At 44.0% G+C, this 25,842-nt stretch overlaps 1 protein-coding gene across 9 annotated transcripts in view; it reads right to left on the bottom strand.

The window, feature by feature from the left end:
• ZMIZ1 (zinc finger MIZ-type containing 1) overlaps nucleotides 1–5,053 on the bottom strand; it is a 354,820-nt gene extending 349,767 nt beyond the window's left edge. For 8 of the 9 annotated variants that reach the window (XM_088669487.1, XM_088669492.1, XM_088669491.1 and 5 more), the window contains exon 1: nucleotides 4,550–5,053. The gene's annotated coding sequence lies outside the window, so the exon portion shown is untranslated. The remainder of the gene's footprint in view (nucleotides 1–4,549) is intronic. The other variant, XM_088669489.1, reaches the window with a different exon arrangement.
• Between the last annotated feature and the right edge of the window lie 20,789 nt (nucleotides 5,054–25,842).

Genomic DNA, 25,842 nt, shown 5'->3' with positions numbered 1-25,842 from the left:
CACAAGACCTTACAGTCTCACTCCACAGGGCTTCCACTGATGCAATCCCCCTCCTCCCCTCTCAAACACTTGGAGAAGGGGGAGGTGCAAGTAGTATCACAAAAATCTTTGAGAACTCTGGCAGTGGAAGAAGCATTACATCAAGAGCAAATGTAACACACCGGGGAAAAATTCTGAGTAGAAACATATGTAGCAGAATTTTACTACTTAGAATTCCCTAGTAACCCCTATTTGGAAGGGTGGGGGGTGGGGAGATGATCGACAGAAGACACTTGTACATATCTTGCCTTTCAGCAAGATACACAGCATTATTCATTTTGGCTTGCCCAGCGTGATCTTAAAAGTGTGCACAGGCATAAATCTTGCACAGCAACAAACTCAACACACTTTTGTTGCTTATGCAGCAACAAACTCCTTTTGGAGAAAAAATTCTTTCACAGATGCATATTGGACACACTAAGCAATACTGAGTTAATACTAAGCTCAGTAATATTATTAAAGGTTTTTTGTGTTGCTTTTTACAAATGTCAAGTGTTAGGGACCACAAGCACTGCAAATCAATGGGATACTCTCCTAAGTTTCCCCATCAAGTAAGATATTAAAGTCAATTGCCCTTTTACAATGATAGCAAAATCTTCCCTTTGAGTTAAAAGCATTTAAAAGACTGTCTTTATGACAGATATCCAGATCTGGCAACTACACTGTGGTTTCCACAGAACTTTGGTGTTTCTGGTGGTGTTGCTTTCTGCCATTTATTTATTTATTTATTTATTTTGCTAGTTTTTTTTGGGGGGGGGGAGAAAACCTGAACAAAGACGACTTGAAAGAACCCAAGCTAATTTCTAGGTTTGAAATCAGCAAAGGATCCAGCAAAGCAAATGAAAACCGCTCTTAGTGACTTGTGGTGGCTGGAAATTGTTTTTAAAAGTTTTGGGCCCAATCTCTAAATGTAGTAATTATTACACTCATGATAGCCCATTCCTGTTTAAGATCCCTCCCCACAAGAAGACTCAAACCTTACACAGCTTTTTAAAGTGCTCTGCACCCCCTCCCCCAATAGCCTCCATACTCTGAAAACACAGAGGAAATCAGCATCAAGCAAATGCTTGCAACCAGTCTGAAAGTCACACGTGCTCCATTGCAAGACCTTGCTTTCAATGTGTCTTTTGTTTGATGGCTGGTGTTTCAACATCCTCAATCTGAACAGAAAAAGGTCAGCCCTAGTCTTCTGGCATTCATAAACCTGAATCAGGCCCTGCCAAAGGAAGATTGATGTTGTAGTAAATTTGCCTTGATCAAAAGCAGGGACAGTTGGAGGCAGAAACCAACTTTGCAAGATGAATCTCAATTCTCTCCTAAAGTGAGAGACAACAATGCTTGGAAGCATGTGGTTTAGCTAGACCCTTCAACAAAACCTTTCCCTCAGTGTATGTGGATTTGGAATACAAAAAATTTACAGCAGACTTGCAAATAGGTCTACATTTTTATTTATAAGCCAAACACACAGACCTGTGTCAATCACTTATAGCTTTAAAGGAAAGTAGGGGGAGGAGACCTTTCTCAAAACTTTCCTGCATGGTCACAGCCACATTGTTTTTATAATATAAATAAGAAGTTTCTCCTGTAGAACTTTAATTTTTTTAAAGACACAGTAACAAATACTTCACAGCAGCCTTGCAAACATCCACTGAAGTTACCAGCTTGTCTATAAACATTCCTGCCTTAGACGTTTGTGGCCAAAGAAGAATGAGAGCCAATCTTTACAAAGCTTCCCTGTCTGATCGCTTGGAGGCATTTCTTACTCACCAGAGGCATTTAGGCAAGTGGCTATTTACAAGCCTGGGTACACTAACTGGGGAAATAAAATAACTTAAACCACTCATAAGTCAAGCCGCTAGTCCTCATTTTTGATGGTTTGTTTGTTGCATAATTCCCAAGGCAGGCTATATTTCCTTTTATGATATACATCCTCACAAGTACTCTTTGAGAAAAGGTAACACTTTGAGGGGAAAGCAGCAGAAGCCAAGAGACAGCAACCGAATCCAGCAAGTCCACGGCTGAGCTTCCACTTGAACCTTGGTCCAACTCTCTAACCCTTTTACGGCTAGCACCAGGCTGGGCTTCCATTCACCCAATAATCCTCCCTTGTAAACTCCCACCCCCCAAATATCTAAAAAGTAATCATTACAACTTGGTGGAGGTGACTCCATCATTAACCTTTCCAATTCCAAAGGCCAAGTCCCATATTGCAGTTTAAAGGCGAGCTATGAGTTGCTAAACATGCTTAAAAGAAAAAAGAACTGGCAGCTGGAAGTCCCACTTATCTAGAACTTGGGGCGCCAGAGCTTTGAACAGGCTTTTTGCCCTTTCAAATTTGATAAGCCCATTGCCTCACTGAGGCACACACTTGTATTCACAGTGCCTAAATAGCCATTTCATATTTGAAAGAAAGCACAGCTAGGTAGCACCCTAAAGACTATACCCAGGCATTCATCTCTTCCCCCATCCCTCTACTCCTATTCCTGCTCTCTTACTGTCTCCTGGAAACCTTTGAGAGGGCATTTGTTCAAGCTGCCAAGTTAAATCCTCCACTCTCATGTCAGTCTGGGTGGGGGGAGCAGTCAGAACACCCAGCGTCTCTTAGGCCTGTTGAAGTAAATGCACAGATACACACTATTACTTTGGCCCTGGAGAATCATTAAACCCTTTCAGATCAGTAACTAAAGACCAACATGTATATACAGTGCAGAAAAGCAGGCTGTGGTGATGACAGGGGTTTGAGACTTTAAAAACTGGCTACCGTCTCAATTCCCTCTGTGACTGCAGGCTTACACATTTCCCAGCTGCACAGGCTGTAGAACCACAATCAGGCAAAGAAAAGAAAAGATCTAAACATCATATTGTGTGCGGTTGTTCTCTTCCTCCTCGTCGTCATCATTCCTCAGTTATTTAACGATGCTCATAATTATTAAGACAGAAGAAGGCAACAGGCATCTCAGAAGGTCTCACTCCTACAACCAAAGTCAGCTACCAAATTAGAACCTTCACACGTGCGCCCAACACACCCCTATATCCAAAGAGTTTTCAGGGCAGGCGAAGAAACCCGACCAAGGAACTTTTATATCCCCTCCCATTATCTTCCTTTGGAAGTCGGCCTAGGAGACCTGCCCAAAAAGTTCGTGGCCAGGAATCCAAGACTCAACTCAGATGGCTCCTATTTTTAATGTTTACATTCCTCAAGTGCCTTTTAACTGCCATGTTACTTTTCGGGTTTTTTTCTTCCTTGCAGCCAGCTATAGCTCAAACTTGTCTCCCCTGGAAAACGATTCCCTCGGTCCCTCTCCGCGCGCCCACCCTCGGTTCAGAGTACCAAGAAAGCAGGGGCTAGACTCTTCTCTCTCCCCCCCCCCGCCCGCCACCTTCTTTCACTGGCTTCCTGGACAGATGAAATGGGAGAGGGAGGGAGAGACGGGGGAGGGAGAGAGAGGGAGGGAGAGGTGGGGGGAGACCCTCCCCGCGCGCCCCTCCTGGCCGGCGAGAGAGGCCCCAAGTCCCAACTGGCTTTCAGAATCCAGACACAAGGAATTTGCACTCGCTCCGGCTTCCCACCGCCCGGAAAAGAAGCTCGGCGCCCCCTCCTCCACCTCTCCCCCTCCCACCCACCTTTCTTACATCTTCCCCTGCAAACCCTCCTCCGGATCGATCGATTAGGCTCTCGTCGGGGAGGATCTTAAAGGAATCGCCTTTTCTCAAAACCAGTTAGCAAAAGTATATAATTTTTTTTTAAAAAGCCGGCCAGGAGGGGAGGAGGGAGGCAGGAGGGCAGGGAGAAAGGACAACAAAACAAAACCCCGAACCAGAAGCTCTCCGGATTATTTGAAACCTTCCTTTGTTTTTAGGGCGCAAAATCGCGGGTCCTGCCGGCAGCCTGCCCCCCAACCCCTGCCAGTCAAGGGTGCAAAAATAGGCACGTTGTTTGGGCTCTTCAAACTTGAGACGCGCGCACATAAAAAACACCTTTTGCCGATCTATATGTATATAATCGTGTATGTCTCCTTTCTTTTCCACTCATTCCGACCCACCCACGTTCTAACATGCGCACCGCTTTTCGATTCTTTTTCTTTAAATAAAAGCGATCCCCAGTAAACGTCTGGCTTCTTCATGCCCCCCCCCCGCTATCGTAAAATAAAGCAATATATTAATACAGCAAACTAAGATTCAAGTCCATCCGCCTTTCCCCCAGGATCTCCCGGGTTTTGCCTCTGTCTTCGCGAACCCCCCACATTGCCAAACGTAGAAACACAAGCTGCCCCTTTAAGAAGTCTTCACACTGTTTTCCTGGATTTCTTCTTTTCTCTTCCCCCCCCCCCCCGCGTCGCCGCCGCTTCCAATCTTCACACCAAACATAAAACAACATATCTATGGATTTCGGTGCATTTCCTTATCTCGCTTTTACTTCCATTGTTTCTACAAACCTTGGCCGGAGTACCCCCCCCCCCTCCAAAAACACACACACAAGGAGATGTAAATGAACAGAGACGAAACTTACCTACAGGCTGGGGAGAATGAGCAAGGCTTGCAAGAAGGGGGGAAAATCATACGGAAGAAAGCAGGCAAAGCAAAATATTCCCTCTTTCCAGTGGATCTGCTGCAGGTCTGGTTCAGGTGGCTTTTAAAATTTTACTTTAAAAAAATCTCTTATTTCTTGCCTTTAATAGATGTATATATATATATAATCTAAATTAAAAAAACCTCTCACAGACAGTGAAAAGGAGCTCAGTGTTAGTGGGAGAATAAGTGAATCAACTAGCAGAGAGCAGAGCAAGTTGAAGTGTCAAATTACATTGGCTATTTTATTACCAAAGGGCCCTGCTTCTGGCTGTTGGCAAAATCTGTCCCAGATTCCTATCTGAAAGGGAGCTGTCTCTCCTGGAAGGAAGCTTTTTCTCCCTGCATGTGCCTGTCTCCTCTCCCCCCCCTCCCCGCCACCCCGCTTTCCACCGCACCTTCTGACCACCTAAAGTTAAAATCTTTAAGAGCCAAGTTGAACAACGCAAATAATTGTCTTTCGAGATTTCCCCCTCCCCTCCCCGCCACCCTCATCAAAGGGAAGAACTTCCTGTCGAGAGAAACGGAGCGCGGCGCGCACACCATTGCCCGACTGTTTATAAAAATTAATGAAGGGGGGGGGAGGGACACACACACACACCCTTTTGCAATTTCCACACACACACACCCCACATAGAAAGACGTCCATAATCCAGTGCACTTTTAAACTGGCAACGCTTCCCAGTCTACACGGCCATTTAAGACCATTGTTTTAGGCTACTCTCTGCGTGTGAATGGAAACCAGTCCACTCTAAACATTTTGTATTTTGACACGGTCCTTGCGCGCGCGCGGTGTGTGTGTGTGTGTGCTTTATATTATAGGGGGGAGTTTTGTGGGTTTTTTTTTTAATTACTAGAAAACCAGTAGCTTTATCCACGAGCCGCGCACGGTAATGTGCAGCCTGGACCTGCTTCCTAGGAGGTAAATCTAATTTAGGTGTAATAGGGCTTCCTCCCAGGTAAGACGGGGCAACCCGTGTCTCCCACACACCCACTTTTATCCAGGAATTTAACCCACTTGAACCCAGCCGTGATTTACTTCTGAGTAAGCGCCAATAAAATCGGAAGGCGGGGTAGCCAATGGCAGGAAACGCGTTGACTTTAAATATATTTTTTCCTCTTTAGGAAAAGTCCGATCGTTTAAGGGGGATTTGCAAGACGCCTAGCACAGCGAGGCGGAAGGAGGCGGCGAGGATGTCCCTAACTCTGCACAACACCCGGATCTTCCTCTGAGAAGAACCGGGAGCGGGGAGACGAGGGGAGTGGAAACCAGATCCCGGGAGGAGGAGCTGCGTGTGTGTGTGTTTGTGTGTGTGTGTTTTAATAGCAGAGCCCCGGTAGCGAGGAGGCTGCTGGGTCTCGATGTTAATTGAAAGAGAGGTTTGTGTGCCTTTTTTGTGAAAATTTCCCGACTACACAGAGCTCTCACCGGATCTATCTCCTCCTCTCTGCCTTTAAATTCGCAGCCCGATCCAATGCCCCGTTAGGCGGCGGGGGCATAGCTGCCAAGTTCTTTTTTTTTAAGGGAAATTCCCTTATGCTGAATAGGCTTCCTCGTGAGAAAAGGGAAAACTTGGCAGCTATGGGCGGGGGACAGGCACACCGGCTCTTCTCTTCTCCCCCTGATTTTTAAAAAGTATTTTTGGCGCGAGTTCCTTTTTTTGCAGCAGCAGCAGCCCGATCCCAGCGCACGTTTTCCTCGAAAATCAGCGCCAGGTTTTTTTTTTTTTAAGTGGTGCTTGCTCTCTGCCCCCCTTTACGCGTTTCACACACAGGGCTTGCATACAAGCTTAGGCGCACAATACCACCATCAGGCTGTCTTGAAAAGCTGGCGGATTCGGATCAACGGAAGAGTTCATGAGCTCCAAATGGGGGGATTCCAGCCGGGTCTCCAATAGATAGATTGATTTAGATTACCACGCTAAATCGTCCTTGTCTTCTAAGAGCCCCGACCCTCGCTACCATCCCTTCTCTCCCTGACAAAATATTTGCAGGCCTAGCAATGTTTTACGACGAGCTGTTAAGAAGTCGAATATATATTCCACGCCCGTCGAGTCCAACAGGGCTTGTTAGATTATGCAACTGAAGAGAAGCGATTTAAAGAGCGCCCAGGCTCCGCCCCGTTTCTTTTGGGGAAAGGAGGGAGGAATTGATTTTGAAGCAAGTGGGGGGGGGGTGGAACCTAATACACCCAGCTATCCCTGTTAACAGACCCAAGGCTCGATGCATCCTTTACTCGAAAGTCACAGAGTCCTATTGAACACAAGGGGTCTTACTCCCGGGTACGTGGGGTTCGGATCCCAAACGTGGGTCTCACGGTGGGTGGGCTTACTCCGAGGTTCAGATTCGCAGCGTTCACACTTGGAAGGAGGCCCAGAGCTGCGGAGTTTTATAGTGCTCTTTATATGATCCGGCGGGACTTCTGCATTTAGAGTACATTTTACCAGCGCTGCGCTTTAATTTCCAAGGATGGATCAAAGAAATCTCGAGGCGTGTTTCAATCCTCTTGCAGGAGGTACTTTAGAGCAGCCATCGCAAACCTAGCGCCCCCCTCCGCCCGCTGTCGCGGACGGAAGTTGTAGTCCCCAACATTTGGAGGGCGCCAGGTTGGCGACGCCCGGATTTCCCCGTGCTCTCTGACACCGCATCCCTTTCCCCTCAATTAAAGACTCATTTAACCGATTTCATCTGACTTCTCTTCCTTGGCAGCCCCATCCCCCCACCTAAACCCTCTGCACCCCTCCAAAATAATGTCCATTTGAAGCGTTGGATGCCATGCCACCCGAACCTAAGGAGAGCGCCTGTTGATTTTGTTTTTGTAAGACCCAAGCAACAATCTGATGTGCAGCCCGATCCGGTATTTATTCGGAAGGAGGTCCCAGTGAGTTTAAAGAGATTTCCAAGTAAAAAGGCGTAGCGTTATCTTTAGGTAAAGGTAAAGGGACCCCTGACCATTAGGTCCAGTCGTGACCAACTCTGGGGTTGCGCGCTCATCTCGCATTATTGGCCGAGGGAGCCGGCGTGCAGCTTCCAGGTCATGTGGCCAGCATGACAAAGCCGCTTCTGGCAGACCAGAGCAGCACATAGAAACGCCGTTTACCTTCCCGCTGTAGCGGTTCCTATTTATCTACTTGCACTTTGATGTGCTTTCGAACTGCTAGGTTGGCAGGAGCTGGGACCAAGCAACGGGAGGTCACCCTGTTGCAGGGATTCGAACCGCCAACCTTCTGATCAGCAAGCCCTAGGCTCAGTGGTTTAACCCACAGAGCCACCTGGGTCAGCGTTATCTTTACTTGGCAATAAAATTAATGTCACTCGGTGGAACCTCCGGGCAAACAGCAGGTTGCATATTGTGCTCCGAAGGGCTTGAATCTAGGTCCTGAGTAACACCGAGATCCTGATTATTGTTAGTACCCCATTGAGTAGATTAATATGCTTATGATCAGGGTAGAAAACTACTTAAATTCAAATATTGAGATCTATGGAGGAAGCACGTTATGCAAATTTAAATAACAACATTTCAGGAAAACTGGGTAGTGGTTCTATATTTTCTCTTCACCTCCCTAATATTCATTCACCCCAACAGCCCTACGGTGCAGATTCCTATGTTCCTAATTAAACCTAATCCTGAATTCCTAAGACCCACGCCAGTATTTCTGCCTCCCCTTTGCTTTTGTGAAGGGGTGTCTGAAAAGCCATACAACAGAAAAGAGGGCTGTGTGTCTCTGTGTGATAAGCTGTGAGCTCTTGCAGGACCAGTGGCTGAGTTAGGACTACACAGGTCTCCTGGTCTACACAAATAAAGAATAAACACTGCCAGCAACTCAGATTATTCACCAACAGCCCCCATCCTGTGTGAGTGATACAGTAGGGCCTTGGCTCAGTGGAAGAACATCTGCTGTGCATGCAGAAGGAGGTCCCAGGTTCAGTCTTTAGCATCTCCAGGGAGAGACCCCATCTGAAACCCTGAAGAGCCACTGAAAATAAAAATCTAGAAAAAAAATCTAGATGGAGCAGTGGCCCGACTCTGAGGACAGATTCCTAGGTTCCTACCCTGTGTCTGTTTACTCCACAGTAAGTTTTGCGGTACTCAGTGGGGCTTACTCATCACTAAATAGGCATTGACTTGCGTGCACTCAGGAGTGCCATCTTGAATAAAATATTGGGGGGGGGCAGGAAGCCCCGCCCCTCATAATTGATCATATGATGAGGTGCACACACACTATTTGAATGGCAATGTCCATTAACGGGGAGGGGGGAGCTTGCTCAAAGATTTTTTGGGGGGTGCCGAAGGGGAATGGTGTCAGGGGTTCTTGCCTCCAAGTAAGCGTGTAAGGAGCTGGGCTGCAATCCTACAGATTTACTTAAGGGCAACCCCCCCCCCCATTGCTCTTACTTTCAGGCAAACATGAACAGGATCGCTTTGGGGAGGGTTGTTTGGGGTCAACAGGCTTGCCCCGTTCGGTATTAACGCGTTCAGAGTGTGCGCGTGTGTCCTTTCCACCCACGAGGAAGGATAAGTGTCTTTCCCTTGCCCTGTTCCATCCTTAAAGCAAGGGAAAGTTCCCCGATACTAACTGCAGCCTGCCACGGCTCCGATCCGAAGCTTGAGCCGCTGTCCCGGGCTCCGCGTTTTGCAGGCAACCGCCGTGTCAGATGGAGAGCTCTGAATAACAAAGACAAGTTTGAGAGCAGCCGCAGCCGCAGCAGCAGCAGAGCTGGCTGAGTGACGTCAGGGAACAATGCCTGTGCCAACAGCTTTCCCTCTTCGCCACACTCGCACACGCACACACACAGCAGCTCCTCCTCGGTCACACAAACAGGGCTCTGCTCTCGGAGATGCAGATCCTTAAAGGGACACTGGCCCTTTATGCCCCTCGGCTCTCCAAAGAAGAGCTTTTTTTTTTGCAAGCTCTTCCCACCTCCTTCCCTTTATTTAGTCAGCCAGTTCAGCCTGGCTGCTGCTGTTCTTGCTTTTAAGGCGGAGGCAATCTTTTGAATCGCCACCTCGCTTGCCACTAGTAATGCATGCGAAGTTGTGTGTTAAGTGGGGGCATGCCCCCCCAAAGGAAAATACAGTGGGATATTGTTTTCGTCTGGGTGTGTGTGTGTGTGTGGACAGCTGCTTTTTCATATGCCTAGTTAAGATGCTGTATTAAGACATAATTACAGATTGGTTGTTTTCACCATTAAATAGATATTTAAAAGTTCTCAGTCCTGCAACTTTCCCGAGACTCAATGGCTGAGATTTATTGAGTAAATTCCTTCCAAAGAACTTTGTGAGCATAAAAGTAATGCTTAAGTAATTGATTTCCAGGAGGGCCAGCCCTGTCAGTCTCTCGCAACAAAAGCAACAAAGAGTCCTGTGAGACCTTAAAAGACGTTAGCAAATGTTATTCTGACATAAAGCTTTCAGGGACTGGAGTCCACTAGTCCACAAGAATTTAGGCAGTAATAGCATTTGCTACTCTTTAAGGTGCCACAGAACTCTTTCCTTTGCCAACTAATTAAGTAATTAATTGTTTAATTAAAAAGTAGCCTGAAACCAAATAATTAGCTGGGTACTTCAAATTCATATGTGACATCTGCCCCCACTGCTCATTTTGATAAACTGCTTTGAGGTTTTATTGCAATCGTAGAGTCATAGAATTGTAGAGTTGGAAGGGACCCAGAGGGTCATCTAGTCCAACCCCCTGCAATAGGAATCTAAATACCTTTTGTCAAATAAATAAAGTTTGGCCCTCATCACCCCATACAGCTGGCGGTGCACAAAGATGACAGAAGCCACATTGGGCAGAATCCAATAATAATAATAATAATATTTTATATGAGCTGCTTTTGATTACTAAGTGAAAAGGTGGGATCTAAATGTATTAAATAAATAAATGAAACCTCCCTGTTAGGGTCTGAACTCTAGAGCAGCCTCCCCCAATGTGAATGACCTCCAGCTGTTTTGCACTACAGCTCTTATCCCCCCTGGCCATGAGACACACTGGCTGGCGCTGATGGGAGTTGTAGTCTAAAAAACCAGGTTCAGAAAGGCTGCTCTAGAACAGGTATCCCCAAACTGCGGCCCTCCAGATGCTTTGGCCAACAACTCCCATGATCCCTAGCTAACAGGACCAGTGGTCAGGGATGATGGGAATTGTAGTCCAAAACAGCTGGAGGGCCGAAGTTTGGGGATGCCTGCTCTAGAACTATGTAATGGTGGCCCTCTGGTCTGCAACCCTTCTAAACAGGCCTTCCAAGCATCCCTTGCCTACTCACTTCCTGCCAGCAATGCAAAACCTCTCCTGGCCCCTAGAACCTGTGTTGCATTTTTTGACTGAGTCCTGCTTTCAACTTGGCACCACCTTTCCTCAGCACCATGCTTCCACCACCCATTGTCCTCAGACCACTGAGGACTCTGCCCCGCTTCCTTCAGCCACCCTGTCTCTGAAGCAGCCCACCGGGAGTTTCATTTCCCTCCACACATAACATAGACTCAGCGGTGGACTTTGGGCTTTCAAATTTCAGCGGCGCCCTGTGCGACACTATAATTTGGTCCCCCCTGCCTCTTGCGCTTCATTCTGCATCATTGTTGTGGTGTCAGCACCCAGTGTGGCCAAACCAGATGCGCTGACAATTTTCACTATGTGGCCGTTTTAAATTGTTCTTAATGTTTTGCTTTGGTTTTTTTTTAAAAAAAGATTTCTACTTATTTTATTTTTACTTGTATCATTTTGCTGCGTTGTTTGTCTGCCCGGCTCCCTGCAAAGGGTTGGATGGAAATTTAATAAGTAAATAATAAAGCCCCATCCTGGTCTCGAGTGCTATGAGAATTCTTCATTCATTCATTCATTCATTCATTCATTAGCATCAATTCTCTTCCTGCCTCAGTTTCCTCCTTTTGCCCTCTACTGGCTCCTTCTTTTAAGGCACTCTCAGCAAAATACTTTCCGGAGGCCCCTTCATAGGTGCTGCCACCTGTGGAGAGGAGGTGCCTCCTACCACCTCCTCCTCCTCCTCCTCCTCCTCCTCCTCCTCCTCCTCCTCCTCGCTGTTTGTTGCATGCCCAGAAAGGTGGTGGGTGAACAAAGCCAGTGGACTGCAAGGTGGTGGTGGAGGAGGAGGAGGAGGAACAACCATCGCTGCCTTCCAAAAACATTGGAGGAAACTTTTGCCCAATGTAAGCAGCGTACAGAAAATCAGTGTCTAAAATAAGCAATGCCCAGATGCTAACCTTTTTACCATCTCTGTATGGAAGACATATTCTTTTCCTCAGATATAATCAGTTTTTAATGGTAAATGCAAATGGCATTGTGTGCCATATGACCATTTTCAAAGCATTTGTCAGTGCCACAAGTTTACAAGGTGATTATTTAACAAGCATAGTGCTTAGCAACAAGTTCCAATCTAAGAACAAAACTGATACGGTTAAGTGCCTATTTCCCCCTACCCATCATGTTTCACCTCCAGCATCAAGCACTCTTGTTGATTAGTGTGGCAGACTGTGCGCCCTGCTGCTGGGGTACACACATCTCTAATGGCACAGATAGATGTAACTCTTATTCTGGGTTAATTAATCTGGAATGCCTATCTTGATTATTTTTTCTCACCTTACTCATATGGCCTAGCACAGGGGTTTTCAAACTGCTCCTGGAAGCCCTTGGGTTTCTCAGAAGTTAATCAGGGGTTCCTCAAAGAGAAGATCAGTGATGGTGGTGATTGGATTGACTGACTGACTACTAGTTCCAGCCAGCGTGAATTACAATTCTTAATAGGATTCTGGGCACGGTATGTTCTATGTTGGTCCCTATCTAACTGGCATGCTATATACCATTTAATGATGATAATAATAAGGATTGATTTGAATACAGCAGGTCAGTCATTTTAGTGAAATGGCCTATTGGTACATTCAAAAGTTTTTAAGCACTAGTTAAATGAGCAAGTTTTGATCATTTTCCTTCCTAGTATAGTTCTTAATAGCACTATTACAGAAATTTAGTTATTTGGAGGTGTCAATCTCTAATTTTAGGTGATTTGTCACCTGTCTTCTTAACTATTTAATAAATTAACTGATTTAATTTAAATAAATCTGCATATTAAGAAAGCTTCAACATAAATGCCCTATTGAGATATTTGAGGAAGTGTGAAACAATGTACAATTGGCTAATCAATGCTGCTACTCATTGTTAAAAGGAATTTTTAAAGTATTTTGTTCCCTATTGAAAAAACACACCAGAATCACAACAGCCTCCAAAATGACTATTAATCTAAGCTCCATTAGTTTATACTGAAAGAATTGCACTGGCTGCCAGGTGCTGTTTTTGCGGATAAAGCCTTATACAGTTTTGGACCAGGATATCTGAAATGTCATCTCATCCCTTATTTATCCCAAATTGATCACTGCACTCTTCAGATGTGGGCCTTCTGCATATACCATCTTATCAGGAAGGCTGTTCCACACAATGGAGGAATTGGGCCTTTAGTGGTGGCACCTATCCTTCCATTAAACCTCTCGCAGAAGGGGCAACAAAAGAAGGGTTTCAGATGATGAATCCAGGGTCCAGATATATTCAATTTGCAAAAGGTGTTCCATTAGATGCTGGGGTCCTGAGCCATATAGGGCTTTGCAGGTTAAAACCAACACTTGTAATTAGGCTTGGAAACATATGGGCAGCCAGCACAGTTGTGCTAGAACTGGTGTTAGTCAATCCATTAATTGATTAGAACTTTAGAGGTACAATCCTGCTGGGCTCACACATTGAAAGTGTATGATGCTGTCCTACATAAATCAGTCATGATTGGTTCTTCCTGCACTCAATCGGAAGCCGCGTCAGACGTTTGGCTTCCAAAAAACGTTCACAAAATGGAACACTCATTTCTGGGAGCTGATTTGTTCAGGAGCCAAGCCGTTCGACTACCAAGGTACCACTGTACTCCTAGGTTCATTCTCACACAGGAGAAATCTACTCTCAGGCAGAGAAGATGTACACCCATGTTCAGAAGCATGAGGGAGCATGAGCTTGCAGAGGTTTGTAGGTGAAGATTGCAAGGTTCTACCTCAACCTTGGAATGAGGAGCCAACCAGTGATGCTCCATGCCTTCTTCATAGCTGTGACCTGGAAGGGGAGGGCCCTACTGTTCCTATGGGGTAGTTCCACACTATACAAGATTTTACTTCATCTGCTAATAAGGATGCCCAGGTTCAAGACGAGAGGGTTCTTGTACCTTTGACAGTTGTGTAGAAGAAAGAGGATGACAGGAAGGGAGGGAAGCAAAACTTTGCTCACTACCAAGAGCGCAGAAATAAATCCTATGCTTACTTGATCTAAAGAAGCATAGCTGCCAAGTTTTCCCTTTTCTCGCGAGGAAGCCTATTCAGCATAAGGGAAAATCCCTTAAAAAAAGGGATAACTTGGCAGCTATGTAAAGAAGTGGTTGCCAAACTTGGCCCTCCAGCTGTTTTTGGCCTACGACTCCCATCATCCCTAGCTAACAGGACCAGTGGTCAGGGATAATGGGAATTATTATTATTAATCCAGGTGCCCTGTCGTTTTTTGAATTCAACCACCTTACTACTGGTTAAAGTTTGCAATCCTACTCATATGCTGGATGGTTCTGCAAAGTTTGTAACCTTGTGACAGCATGCCAGTAATTTATGGATAGACCATATCTGACTCAGGTTCTCCATCAATGTTTTCAAGAAGCCCCAGGAGTACTGGGATAACACTATCACAGCAGCCAGATCTTACTGAAGTATAGTGGCTCCTTCCCTTTTATTTTTTACACTTCATTGCCCTTCCTTTGAGATGAATATAAACCCCAATAATTTTACCCAGCAGTCCAGAGATTAAAAAGATGGATACTGTTTAGTCAACGTGAGCCATAAATCACTGCCTTTGGTGCCCATTATTAAAGCGTGGGATGAATAAACCCAGCCTTCTTAAGTAAGTGATGATGACATTGTACCCATGCAGTCATTTCATTATAATAACACAGATGATATGCCATTAGCATCTCACTTTAATAGCATATTAATTTGCAATTAATTTTCTTTTCTTATTGAACAATCAACTTGCTAACGAGTCACAACTTTAAGGGAATGGCTCAACAATTCTGCAAAGACTTCAACTGGGGAACTTGCAGGTCTGATAAATAAATGGTCGTTTCTTAGATGTGTTTATAAGACTAGATTGCACACTTTCACTTGGTATTTAGCAGGAATGGGTGACTCTGTCCATTTTGTTTTCTCTCTGTTTCTCACTTTTCCACTCCTAGGTTCAGTTTGCCACATTTCCACATCTGTTTATGATTTTTTTCTTTTTGAAGTCCTTATGAAAATTCAACTGCATTTTAGTATAAGTATCTTCTAATTTACACATTTTATATGCAATTTTGCCTAATAAACATTAGGAGAAATTGCTTTCCATAAATATGTGTAACATTCTGGAATGTTATTTTGTTAATATGTGCATTGTTATGAACACGTTGCCCCAGTAATCACATTTTTCTATACACTACATGGCTGGAAAACAGCACTGCAAAATTTGGAGAAGTGCAGATTTTGATGGATAGATATGGGGTTGTTGTTGTTGTTCTCCTCATATTCTTTTGGAAAGTACAAATTAGGTACGTAGTTTGCTTTTAAATACACACTGAATCAAATTACTCCCCTATCCCCAGTACACAGTCTAGGAAAAATTCGTCATGAATGGCTGCAATCATATGTACACTTACTCAGGCTCAAGTCCCAATGAAACTGTAAGAATTGCCATGTAGGTTCACACCAAGGAATCATCCAGTCCTTCATTCTGTATCTGACAGTAGCCAGCAAGGTGTGTCTTGGTGTTCATAAGCGGATCATGAAGCTGGTGGTCATTTTCAAGAGATATACTGCCTTTGTGCCTGGAGGATCCATTTAGCTGTCATGGTTGGCAGCTATTGATTGCCTCCATACCCAATCCTTTGAAAAACGAAAAACAAAAAACCTATGTAAGTTATTGGTTATCATCATGTCTTGTGGCAGTACGTTCTGTAAGTTAGGAATCCCATGTTAATTAAATCTCATTCCACTGTCTTCAATGGGAGACAAAACACAAACTTAAGCATATCTACTCAGAAGTGAGTTGCACTCGGCTGGAATTTAAAGATTATGATAAGGGCAATGAAGCTGAATGTTGGAAAACGCAGGACAGAAAAAAAGGAGGCATTTCTTTTCTCAGTACGGTGGGATTTAAGATGAAGTGATGGCCACCAATTTGGACAGCTTTAAAAGAGGATTTGACAAATTCATTGATGGTAAGGCTACCACTAACTACTAGGCATGATGGCTCAGCTCTGCTTCCATGGTCAGTGGCAGTTTATCTGATACAGCATGGCTCTTCTTATGTTCTTAAGACAAAGCAAAAATTTTATTGGTTATTTTATTGCCTGCCTTGATTCTCATTAAATGTTTCTCTCTCTTTTTTTCCCTGGCCCTGCATTCTGAGTAGTATGAAGCAGCTGGATCTACCCATTTTAATATTCCACAATACAGTGTTGCTTTGGTGCATTGTGGGAAATTAAAATGGTGGCTCAAAGCAGCCACATGGTGCTGCTGCAAGTGCTGTTGGCGCCTGCTGCTGTTCAGTGGTGGCATGTTAACCCGCCAGGGCTCAGCGATGGAGAAGAGAGCTCCCTAGAGGACCCCTTACCCCTGACGACCCGCTTCCCCCCAAAAACTAGATCCAGCCTTGTTTATATTGGAGCAGCAGATGATAGCCACAAGGGATAATAAAACCTGTAACCAGGGACAGACACATCAGAACAGCTTTCCTGAAACAACACTTTTAGGGAGAGGGGCAATTTCGGAGTCAATGTACTGTAGTTACAAAGGCAAATCAAAGGTTTTCCCATGCAAGGGGAATCCTTGCTGGGCCAGATCAACTGGCTTTTACAAGGATCAGAGGTCATCTCCGCAAACCAATCCTGTCTGAAAGATTGTAACCGATAGCAGTGTCTGCAGCCAGCCTTTAGCCAGTGTGCAGACTTCAAATGCACCGCACTACTAGTGGTTCAGTAGTGTTCTACTGGTGTGGTACGACTGAGGCCCTCTTGAGTAAGCAGGGACAGACAACGGTGCCAAATCAAGCTGCACTCTGCGGTGGGTCTAGCCACAAGGGGACCCGACTGATTCTGCTAAACTCATTTCTCTCATATAACAGAAGACAGATTGGAATCCTTCTCCCGAGAGAACGGTGCGTTAAACCAGAGCTTCCCTTTTACTCCCGCCCCCCAGCCACCCCCTCTAACCAGCTGCAGTCTTAAGTTATTAGTTTGGCTGTGCATTCTCATTATAATGAATTCTGAGCTTGTAGTAACAGTGAGTAAAGTCAACTGCACAATATTCTAGCTTCGTTGCAATGGCTATTGTTGCAAGCCAAAAAACATTTGCTAGGGAGGACGTCTCACTGCATTCAGTAGTGGGACTTATGGAAGAGTAGCCATGCTCAGGATCACATGTCAACCATTCCTGAGGATACCCTCACCAGGACTTGAGGAGGACACTAATTTCTTGGCGCTCATGTGCATAGATGCTGATTTTCCATGCATGCTTGACTGCATTACAAATATACTTGGGTGGGGATGGGGGAGAAAGTTGATTCAGTTCACATTCTAAGGTGTAGTTCACGCTCTCCAAAATAATATGTGCACTGAAACACAGTCATCCTTTGAAATGTGCACATCTCTAAATTCTGTAGTTCTTCGGTCAAATAATGTGCATAAATGCATATAGAAGGGTAAAGAGTGCATAACAATGTACATATTAATGACAATAACCTGCATTACATTATGGGAAATTGCTTTGCAAAAATTATGTATAATGGGCAAAATTGCATGTGTGTGTGTGTGTGTGTGTGTGTGTGTGTGTATACCGGTATATATCACCCATCTGACTGGGTGAGCCCTGCCCTAATATCTGGTATCTGACCCTGGAAAATCATTGTTTCTATTTCATTTTTGGGAAGATTTTTGGGGTGCATTTTTAAAGCTTCAGCTCATATTATTATTATTATTATTATTATTATTATTATTATTATTATTATTTTCAGATTTCAGTCTTCTCCCTCTCAATCTCATGCACATGTATGGCTATAAAGGCATATGTTTTTGTTGTTTAGTCGTTTAGTCATTTAGTCGTGTCCGACTCTTCGTGACCCCATGGACCAGAGCACGCCAGGCACGCCTGTCTTCCACTGCCTCCCACAGTTTGGTCAGACTCATGTTCGTAGCTTCAAGAACACTGTCCAACCACCTCGTCCTCTGTCGTCCCCTTCTCCTTGTGCCCTCCACTTTTCCCAGCATCAGGGTCTTTTCCAGGGTCTTCTTTTCTCATGAGGTGGCCAAGGTATTGGAGCCTCAGCTTCACGATCTGTCCTTCCAGGGAGCACTCAGGGCTGATTTCCTTCAGAATGGATAGGTTTGATCTTCTTGCAGTCCATGGGATTCTCAAGAGTCTCCTCCAGCACCATAATTCAAAGGAATCAATTCTTCAGCCTTCTTTATGGTCCAGCTCTCACTTCCATACATCACTACTGGGGAAACCATAGCTTTAACTATACGGACCTTTGTTGGCAAGGTGATGTCTCTGCTTTTTAAGATGCTGTCTAGGTTTGTCATTGCTTTTCTCCCAAGAATCAGGCATCTTTTAATTCCGTGACTTAATCTGCAGTGATCATGGAACCCAAGAAAGTAAAATCTCTTCCCCTTCTATTTGCCAGGAGGTGATGGGACCAGTGGCCATGATCTTAGTTTATTCGATGTTGAGCTTCAGACCATATTTTGCCCTCTCCTCTTCCACCCTCATTAAAAGGTTCTTTAATTCCTCCTCACTTTCTGCCATCAAGGTTGTGTCATCAGCATATCTGAGGTTGTTGGTATTTCTTCCGGCAATCTTAATTCCAATTTGGGATTCATCCAGTCCAGCCTTTCACATGATGAATTCTGCATATGTTAAATAAGCAGGGAGACACAATATACAGCCTTGCCGTACTCCTTTCCCAATTTTGAACCAATCAGTTATTCCCTGTCCAGTTCTAACTGTAGTTTATGCAGATACAAAATGCTGGTGCACCGCTTCCTCCCCCCGCCCCCAAATAAGTGCTGATCAGTCAGTAAACATTGCAGTAAATGCAGGCAGAAAAGCTTCAGCAACATTGTGACAGTGGGAGGAAGGGAGCTCAGCCTGTGATCCTTGGTGTAAGAATACAAGCACATCCCTATTTCCATCTGTTAAATGTGGGAGGGCATGTATGTAACAACATTAAGCAACAGTTCAGGACAAAAAGAACAGGCAAGTACAGTATCTGTTACATTTACAGGAGAACTTTCAGAGCCTGACTAACCTAATCTGAAAATACTCTTTGTTAACAAGCCTGTTCTTGTGCACACACCAAAGTGTCAGGTGAGCTTGAGTGACCTCAAGAGTCAGAATTTTCCTTTTAATCTCTTCCAAATTATGCAATCCAACCCTACATGTGACACCAAACCAAGCAGGCCCAGCCCAATCTGGCATGTGATTATTAAGAGTACAGACAGTGGAAGTGAATTACAGCTAAAGAGGCTTTATGGTGAAGATCATCTCATTCCAGATAACCACACACACACATACACACACACATTATGATTCAGCAGCAGCAGCAAGAAAACCAAGGAAAATATTAAAACAATTTGACATGTTACTTTTTTTGAACTACAGATTTAGTTCACAATGAAGGTGTCTGTGGCTGTGTTTTCAAATGCATGCCACAATAAGCATCATGATTCAATTACTTTTTAGATTAAATAACGGTCCAAAATATGAATAAACTACCGTAAGGTTGCCATTCCCCCCCCCTGAGAATGTTGTTGTTGTTGTTGTTTAGTCGTTTAGTCGTGTCCGACTCTTCGTGACCCCATGGACCATAGCACGCCAGGCACTCCTGTCTTCCACTGCCTCCCGTAGTTTGGTCAAACTCATGTTCGTAGCTTCGAGAACACTGTCCAACCATCTTGTCCTCTGTCGTCCCCTTCTCCTAGTGCCCTCAATCTTTCCCAACATCAGGGTCTTTTCCAAGGATTCTTCTCTTCTCATGAGGTGGCCAAAGTATTGGAGCCTCAGCTTCACGATCTGTCCTTCCAGGGAGCACTCAGGGCTGATTTCCTTAAGAATGGATAGGTTTGATCTTCTAGCAGTCCATGGGACTCTCAAGAGTCTCCTCCAGCACCATAATTCAAAAGCATCAATTCTTCGGCGATCAGCCTTCTTTATGGTCCAGCTCTCACTTCCATACATCACTACTGGGAAAACCATCGCTTTAACTATACGGACCTTTGTCGGCAAGGTGATGTCTCTGCTTTTTAAGATGCTGTCTAGGTTTGTCATTGCTTTTCTCCCAAGAAGCAGGCGTCTTTTAATTTCGTGACTGCTGTCACCATCTGCAGTGATCAAGGAGCCCAAGAAAGTAAAATCTCTCACTGCCTCCATTTCTTCCCCTTCTATTTGCCAGGAGGTGATGGGACCAGTGGCCATGATCTTGGTTTTTTTGATGTTGAGCTTCAGACCATATTTTGCGCTCTCCTCTTTCACCCTCATTAAAAGGTTCTTTAATTCCTCCTCACTTTCTGACATCAAGGTTGTGTCATCTGCATATCTGAGGTTGTTGATATTTCTTCCGGCAATCTTAATTCCTGCTTGGGATTCATCTAGTCCAGCCTTTCGCATGATGAATTCTGCATATAAGTTAAATAAGCAGGGAGACAATATACAACCTTGTCGTACTCCTTTCCCAATTTTGAACCAATCCGTTGTTCCATATCCAGTTCTAACTGTAGCTTCTTGTCCCACATAGAGATTTCTCAGGAGACAGATGAGGTGATCAGGCACTCCCATTTCTTTAAGAACTTGCCATAGTTTGCTGTGGTCGACACAGTCAAAGGCTTTTGCATAGTCAATGAAGCAGAAGTAGACGTTTTTCTGGAACTCTCTAGCTTTCTCCATAATCCAGCGCATGTTTGCTATTTGGTCTCTGGTTCCTCTGCCCTTTCGAAATCCAGCTTGCACTTCTGGGAGTTCTCGGTCCACATACTGCCTAAGCCTGCCTTGTAGAATTTTAAGCATAACCTTGCTAGCGTGTGAAATGAGGGCAATTGTGCGGTAGTTGGAGCATTCTTTGGCACTGCCCTTCTTTGGAATTGGGATGTAGACTGATCTTCTCCAATCCTCTGGCCATTGCTGAGTTTTCCAAACTTGCTGGCATATTGGGTGTAGCACCTTAACAGCATCATCTTTTAAAATACCCCTGAGAATACCCCTGTGTGTTTTCATAGGTGCAGGTTGGTCAGAAGCTCTACAGGTGAAGCACTTCTTATCCCTGCATATCTCTTATGGAGGAAAGGCATATCTCTTTAATTTCTGCATAACATGCGGCTTTTAAAAGCACAAGGTCCCTGGCTGGAATAACGTGAGACAGTGTGGTGTATTGGTTAAAACAGGAGTCTCTAACCTTTTCAGACCCAGCACCCACTTTTAACTCAAACATGCATTTGAGGACCCATTTCTTAATCTTTTAACATATATTTGCATGGGGAGAGTGGTGGAGCAAATGGAATATGGATGAGCCCTTGACTGAGGTCTTGCCTTCCTCCATGTTCCTCCTTACTTTCTAATCTAAAACCCTCTGAATATCGCAGTATTTCCTTATAAGGCAGTTGCTCCATCTCCTCAACCATGTTGGTTAACCTTTTCTGGACCTGTTCCAGCCCCACAATATCCTTTCTCAGGTGAGGCAACCAGACCTGTACACAGCATTCAAAGTGTGGTCTCACCATAGATTTGTATAATGGCATTATGATATTGGCAGTTTTCTTTTCATTCCCTTTCTTGCTGCTCCCTAACAGGAAATTAGTCTTTGTCCTAGCTTCTGCTCACTGCGTTGACATTTTCATCGAGCTATCCAGCATGACCCCAAGATCTTTGTCCTGGTCAGTTCATAACCTATGAAGTTAGGAAATGTTTTTGCCTCAATGCCCATCACTTTGCACTTGCTCACCCTGAATTCCATTTGCCATTTTGCTACCCATTTCCCCCACTCTGGAGATATTCTTTTGTAGTTCCTTGCAATCCCACACCTTCAATTCACAGTAATTTTTGATATACTAGCATATATATATGGGGCAACCATTTGGCTTGATAACGATGATTACAATTATTCTAATTGGGTGAGGTTTTTAAATAAAAGATAAACACATTGATATCCCCCCACCAATTCATATTATTCTAAATTATTATGATTAAATTGGGTTGCTACTTCTGATTTCTCCACTGTCTTCCAACAACAACAAATGCCAACAACAACAAAATTCAGCTACTGTATTTTAAATAATGTCGCTTTATTGTTGGAAATATTTTTGCATTACATATGTATATGCCAAACACCTGATGTTCATGACCACTGAATAAGACCTTTTGATCAAGACGCATTTAATTTTTATAAAAATAATTATGTTTGGGGGTTTTATGTTTATATTTGTATTATAAACCTTCTTTTTCATATTGGCAGTACAGCATTTCATTTTTTCTGATCCCAGTTTGCTTGTTATCACTATGTTTTGCTTAACCAGTTTTGCTTAAATCATGGTTATTGGGCATAAATTCATCCCAGCAAATCAGCTGTGGGTAAAGCAGGCACAAAGGACCATTGTACCAATGTATTTGATACCCAACTCATGATGAGGGTTGATTTTTCTTATTATCTGCGAGGCCAATCTATGTTAGCAAATTGCCAGCGGGGTGAGTGCTTTAAATATTATTTATGAAAGGACATGTTCAATCCCCTCCCTGCCATAAAGTTTACTAAAGGATTATTAGGACTCTATTGTAGCTGGTAATTGTGTAGGCACACATGATAATTGCATGTATTTGCACTAATTATGTAAATGCACAATAATTACTTAAGGGCTTTCCATGGTAAATTTCTGGAATATGTATGGATTTGTCACTGGAGGGGAGGGGATTGTCATGGAATGCTGGCAAAAAAATAAACCCAAAAAATGGGATGAGGGATGGGTGGACATTTAAGATGTTAAAACAGTTTTAAAGAGATAGCTCTGTACTAATGAAACATTTGGCTCTATAGATACAGACTACTCAGTTCTCTTTCTCTAGCAAGTTGACTACAGTTTTCAACTAAGGCTGATTCACATGTCTGCCACTTTTGAATCTTATCAGTCTCCATGTGGTTTGCTTTCATTCTGGCCAGTTTCATCCGAGCTACTGTCAATGATTTTTTTTTCCCACTGCCACTTTAAAAATCATAATTGTTGGTTACTAAATGACATTGCTGAGGCTCTGCTACACAGCCATAGCTGAGTCTAGAGTTGGTGCAGTGCTGGGGCTAAGAGAGGTCTGTGGTGGAAACCTTGCCCCACACTAGCTGGTGATGGTATATCTGAAATATGGGGACAGTAATGCTGACCTACCTTACAAGGTTGTTGTGAAGATGGCTGAGAATGTACGTGAAGTGCTTTGAACACTAAAAATGCTATGTAAATGTTGTAAAAATTTTGCAGAGCTACACGGCCCTAGAATTAAGTGGATCCTTGACCCAGGAAGAGTCCAGGTATCCTGGCAAGCAGACAAAGTTTAAGCGTCTCCTGCCCACCAAATAACAGAGACCAAACCAGGACGTGCGAAGCAAGGCACTTTTATTTTTGCTGTTGCAACAGGGTCCTTCCTCTCACACAGGAGAACAAGGAAGGAACCCCAAACAAAGATGTCTTGCCCTTAAAAAGAGATTTGAAATTGGTTTCAGCCCACCCCCCAGAAGCATCATCCATATGTCACAGAAGGGGTGTAGCCCAAGACCCCCCCTCCCTAGTAAAATAAAAAAATTCCTTCAGTAGCACCTTAAAGACCAACTAAGTTTTTATTTTGGTATGAGCTTTCGTGTGCATGCACACTTCTTCAGATATCTGAAGAAGTGTGCATGCACACGAAAGCTCATACCAAAATAAAAACTTAGTTGGTCTTTAAGGTGCTACTGAAGGAATTTTTTTATTTTACTTCGATCCAGACCAACACGGCTACCTACCTGTAACCACCCCCCTCCCTAGATTCATCATAGGTACATCATGAAAGGGGAGGTCTGGTGGCAGTAATCTGAGCACCCTGGACCCTGCCCCCTGCCCCCAGAACCTAATCAACAAAATTGAGAGATATTTACATTTCCCTGTTTCCCAGCCAAGTTAATCACACCCTTTTGTCTGGCAGTCAGGTATCAGGATGCCAGGGATTATCACTTTAATTCCTGAGACAATGAGAAGGTTCCCCCCACCCCCCTTCTTCCTTGCAGAGGAACACCTGGTCAGAGAGAGTCAAAATGGTGTCAGTCAGGCCTGTTTTCCTGTGCTGCTTCAGACATGTTTCTGTACATTCATGTACATGTTTTATGAACAATTATTATATATATATATATGACCTCAAAATTCTTATAACAATATCCCCCATTTGGGGCTATAATTTTTCTTAAAAATTGTTGCCCCACAAAAGAATAACCAGATGTGTTGTTTTAGTACTTTGGGAGAAGCATTTCTCAAAAATGGTCTACGTATTTCATTTAACAGGATGGTCCACCAATATTGACTGGAAAGTGCAGTTTGTTTGTTTACCCTTTTGTGTGTTCTTCAGGTGTCAAAAGCTAGCTCTCCTCTGGTTGCACACCTCCATCTCATATTTATAATGTTTAAGATTGATCGGTTCAACATTGTTTCTATACTAGAAATTTAAACAAGTTGGCAGTTTTAACTATGCACACTTAAGAAGGCAGTCTATGGATGTTGTAGCCAATTTAAACACACCCCATAACATTCTAAACCTTGAGTACATCTCTTATCCACTTATAGCTGGAGTTTATGAACATTTTCAAGTTTAAAATATTTTCAAAGCATTGAGCAAGCATTTTTAAACTTACAGCTCGTTATTTTCCTTCATCCTGCCCCCTCTTTTTACTTTTGGAGAGGAAACAATGGCCTTCTACAGCCTCTTTAAAACAAACCTTTACACACTACCTCCACTCTTTTAAATATTTGCCATGTTTTTGGGTTGATCAAGCCCTTACATAAGATTATTTAAGCAAGCTTGCCTTAATTTTTATATTATTTTAAACTATGCATGCTTTAAAAAGGCAGTCTGTGGGTGTCATGGCCAAATTTTAAACACAAACCCCTAATTTCCTAAACCTGGATTATATCTCTCATTTACTTTAAAGGAAACAACTATCTATAGCAGACACAAGGAACAGACGCACATACACGTAACAGACAACACAGACAACATGTAACATGCAAACATATATAATTTTATACCATAACATACTTTGCAGGATTCCTCACAAAACTTTTCCCATTCAGAGTTCACCAGGGTTAATTTTAAAGCGGAGATTCACTGTATGTTAAAGGAACCTCCTGGTAGCCATTTCCCCTCATCTGGGTGGTCCATAGTAAATCGGACCCTATGTTTTTTTCTTACAAAGTTTTTGCAATTGGTTCCCTTCAAGCTTGTCCGCCCCGGGGATTTCATGCCAATTTAAGAGAACGAATTGGAGTGGACTTTCATCCTCAAAGTCCTTACCGGAGCAAAGCCTCAGTTGTGCTTTGCCTCGGTTGGGAGTCTGGGAAAGGAATTCCTTAGAGTGGGTTGCACCCATTTTACTTCTGTCTTTTTATACTGCAATTCTGGGTCCCCGACCCTGTTCCTGGACACTCTTAACTTCCCGAGTCTATGACTCACCCCCACGTCCTAGTGGTGTTCCTGCCTGCCGTTCGCGTGCACTAACTACTAGGCGGCCTGGTGCAGCTAAAACCCTATTGGAACCCTCCCACTGGTCATCAATTGCCTGAGGGTTCCACAGCAACTTCCCTGCCTCTTACACACTAGACTCAGGTCCTACTGAACGCTTGCCTACGCAATGTCAGGTCGGAACTGAGGAATACAGAGTAGAAAGGAACAGGCGCACTTGCATTCCCTGGTCACGGGTCCTACCCAACAAGGGTCGCCGTGGCAGGGGGGCGTCTTCACCCGAAGATTAAGAGCAGAGGAATAGGAAACAGAGCTGGGATAGCCAGATTCCCAGATTGGTAGAAAAGCGACAGTTTGCTCAGACTTCTGCTCAGTTTGGCAGAAGGGAGCTGGGACAGTCTTTCTAAGCTCTGCGTTTAACGTAAAGACTGTTG

Source organism: Zootoca vivipara, chromosome 5 (genome assembly GCF_965207765.1).
Source record: "Zootoca vivipara chromosome 5, rZooViv2.hap1.1, whole genome shotgun sequence".
In the NCBI taxonomy this organism is placed as follows: Eukaryota; Metazoa; Chordata; class Lepidosauria; order Squamata; family Lacertidae; genus Zootoca; species Zootoca vivipara.
Note: the sequence above shows the minus strand (reverse complement) of the source record. Positions and strands in the feature narration are given on the sequence as shown.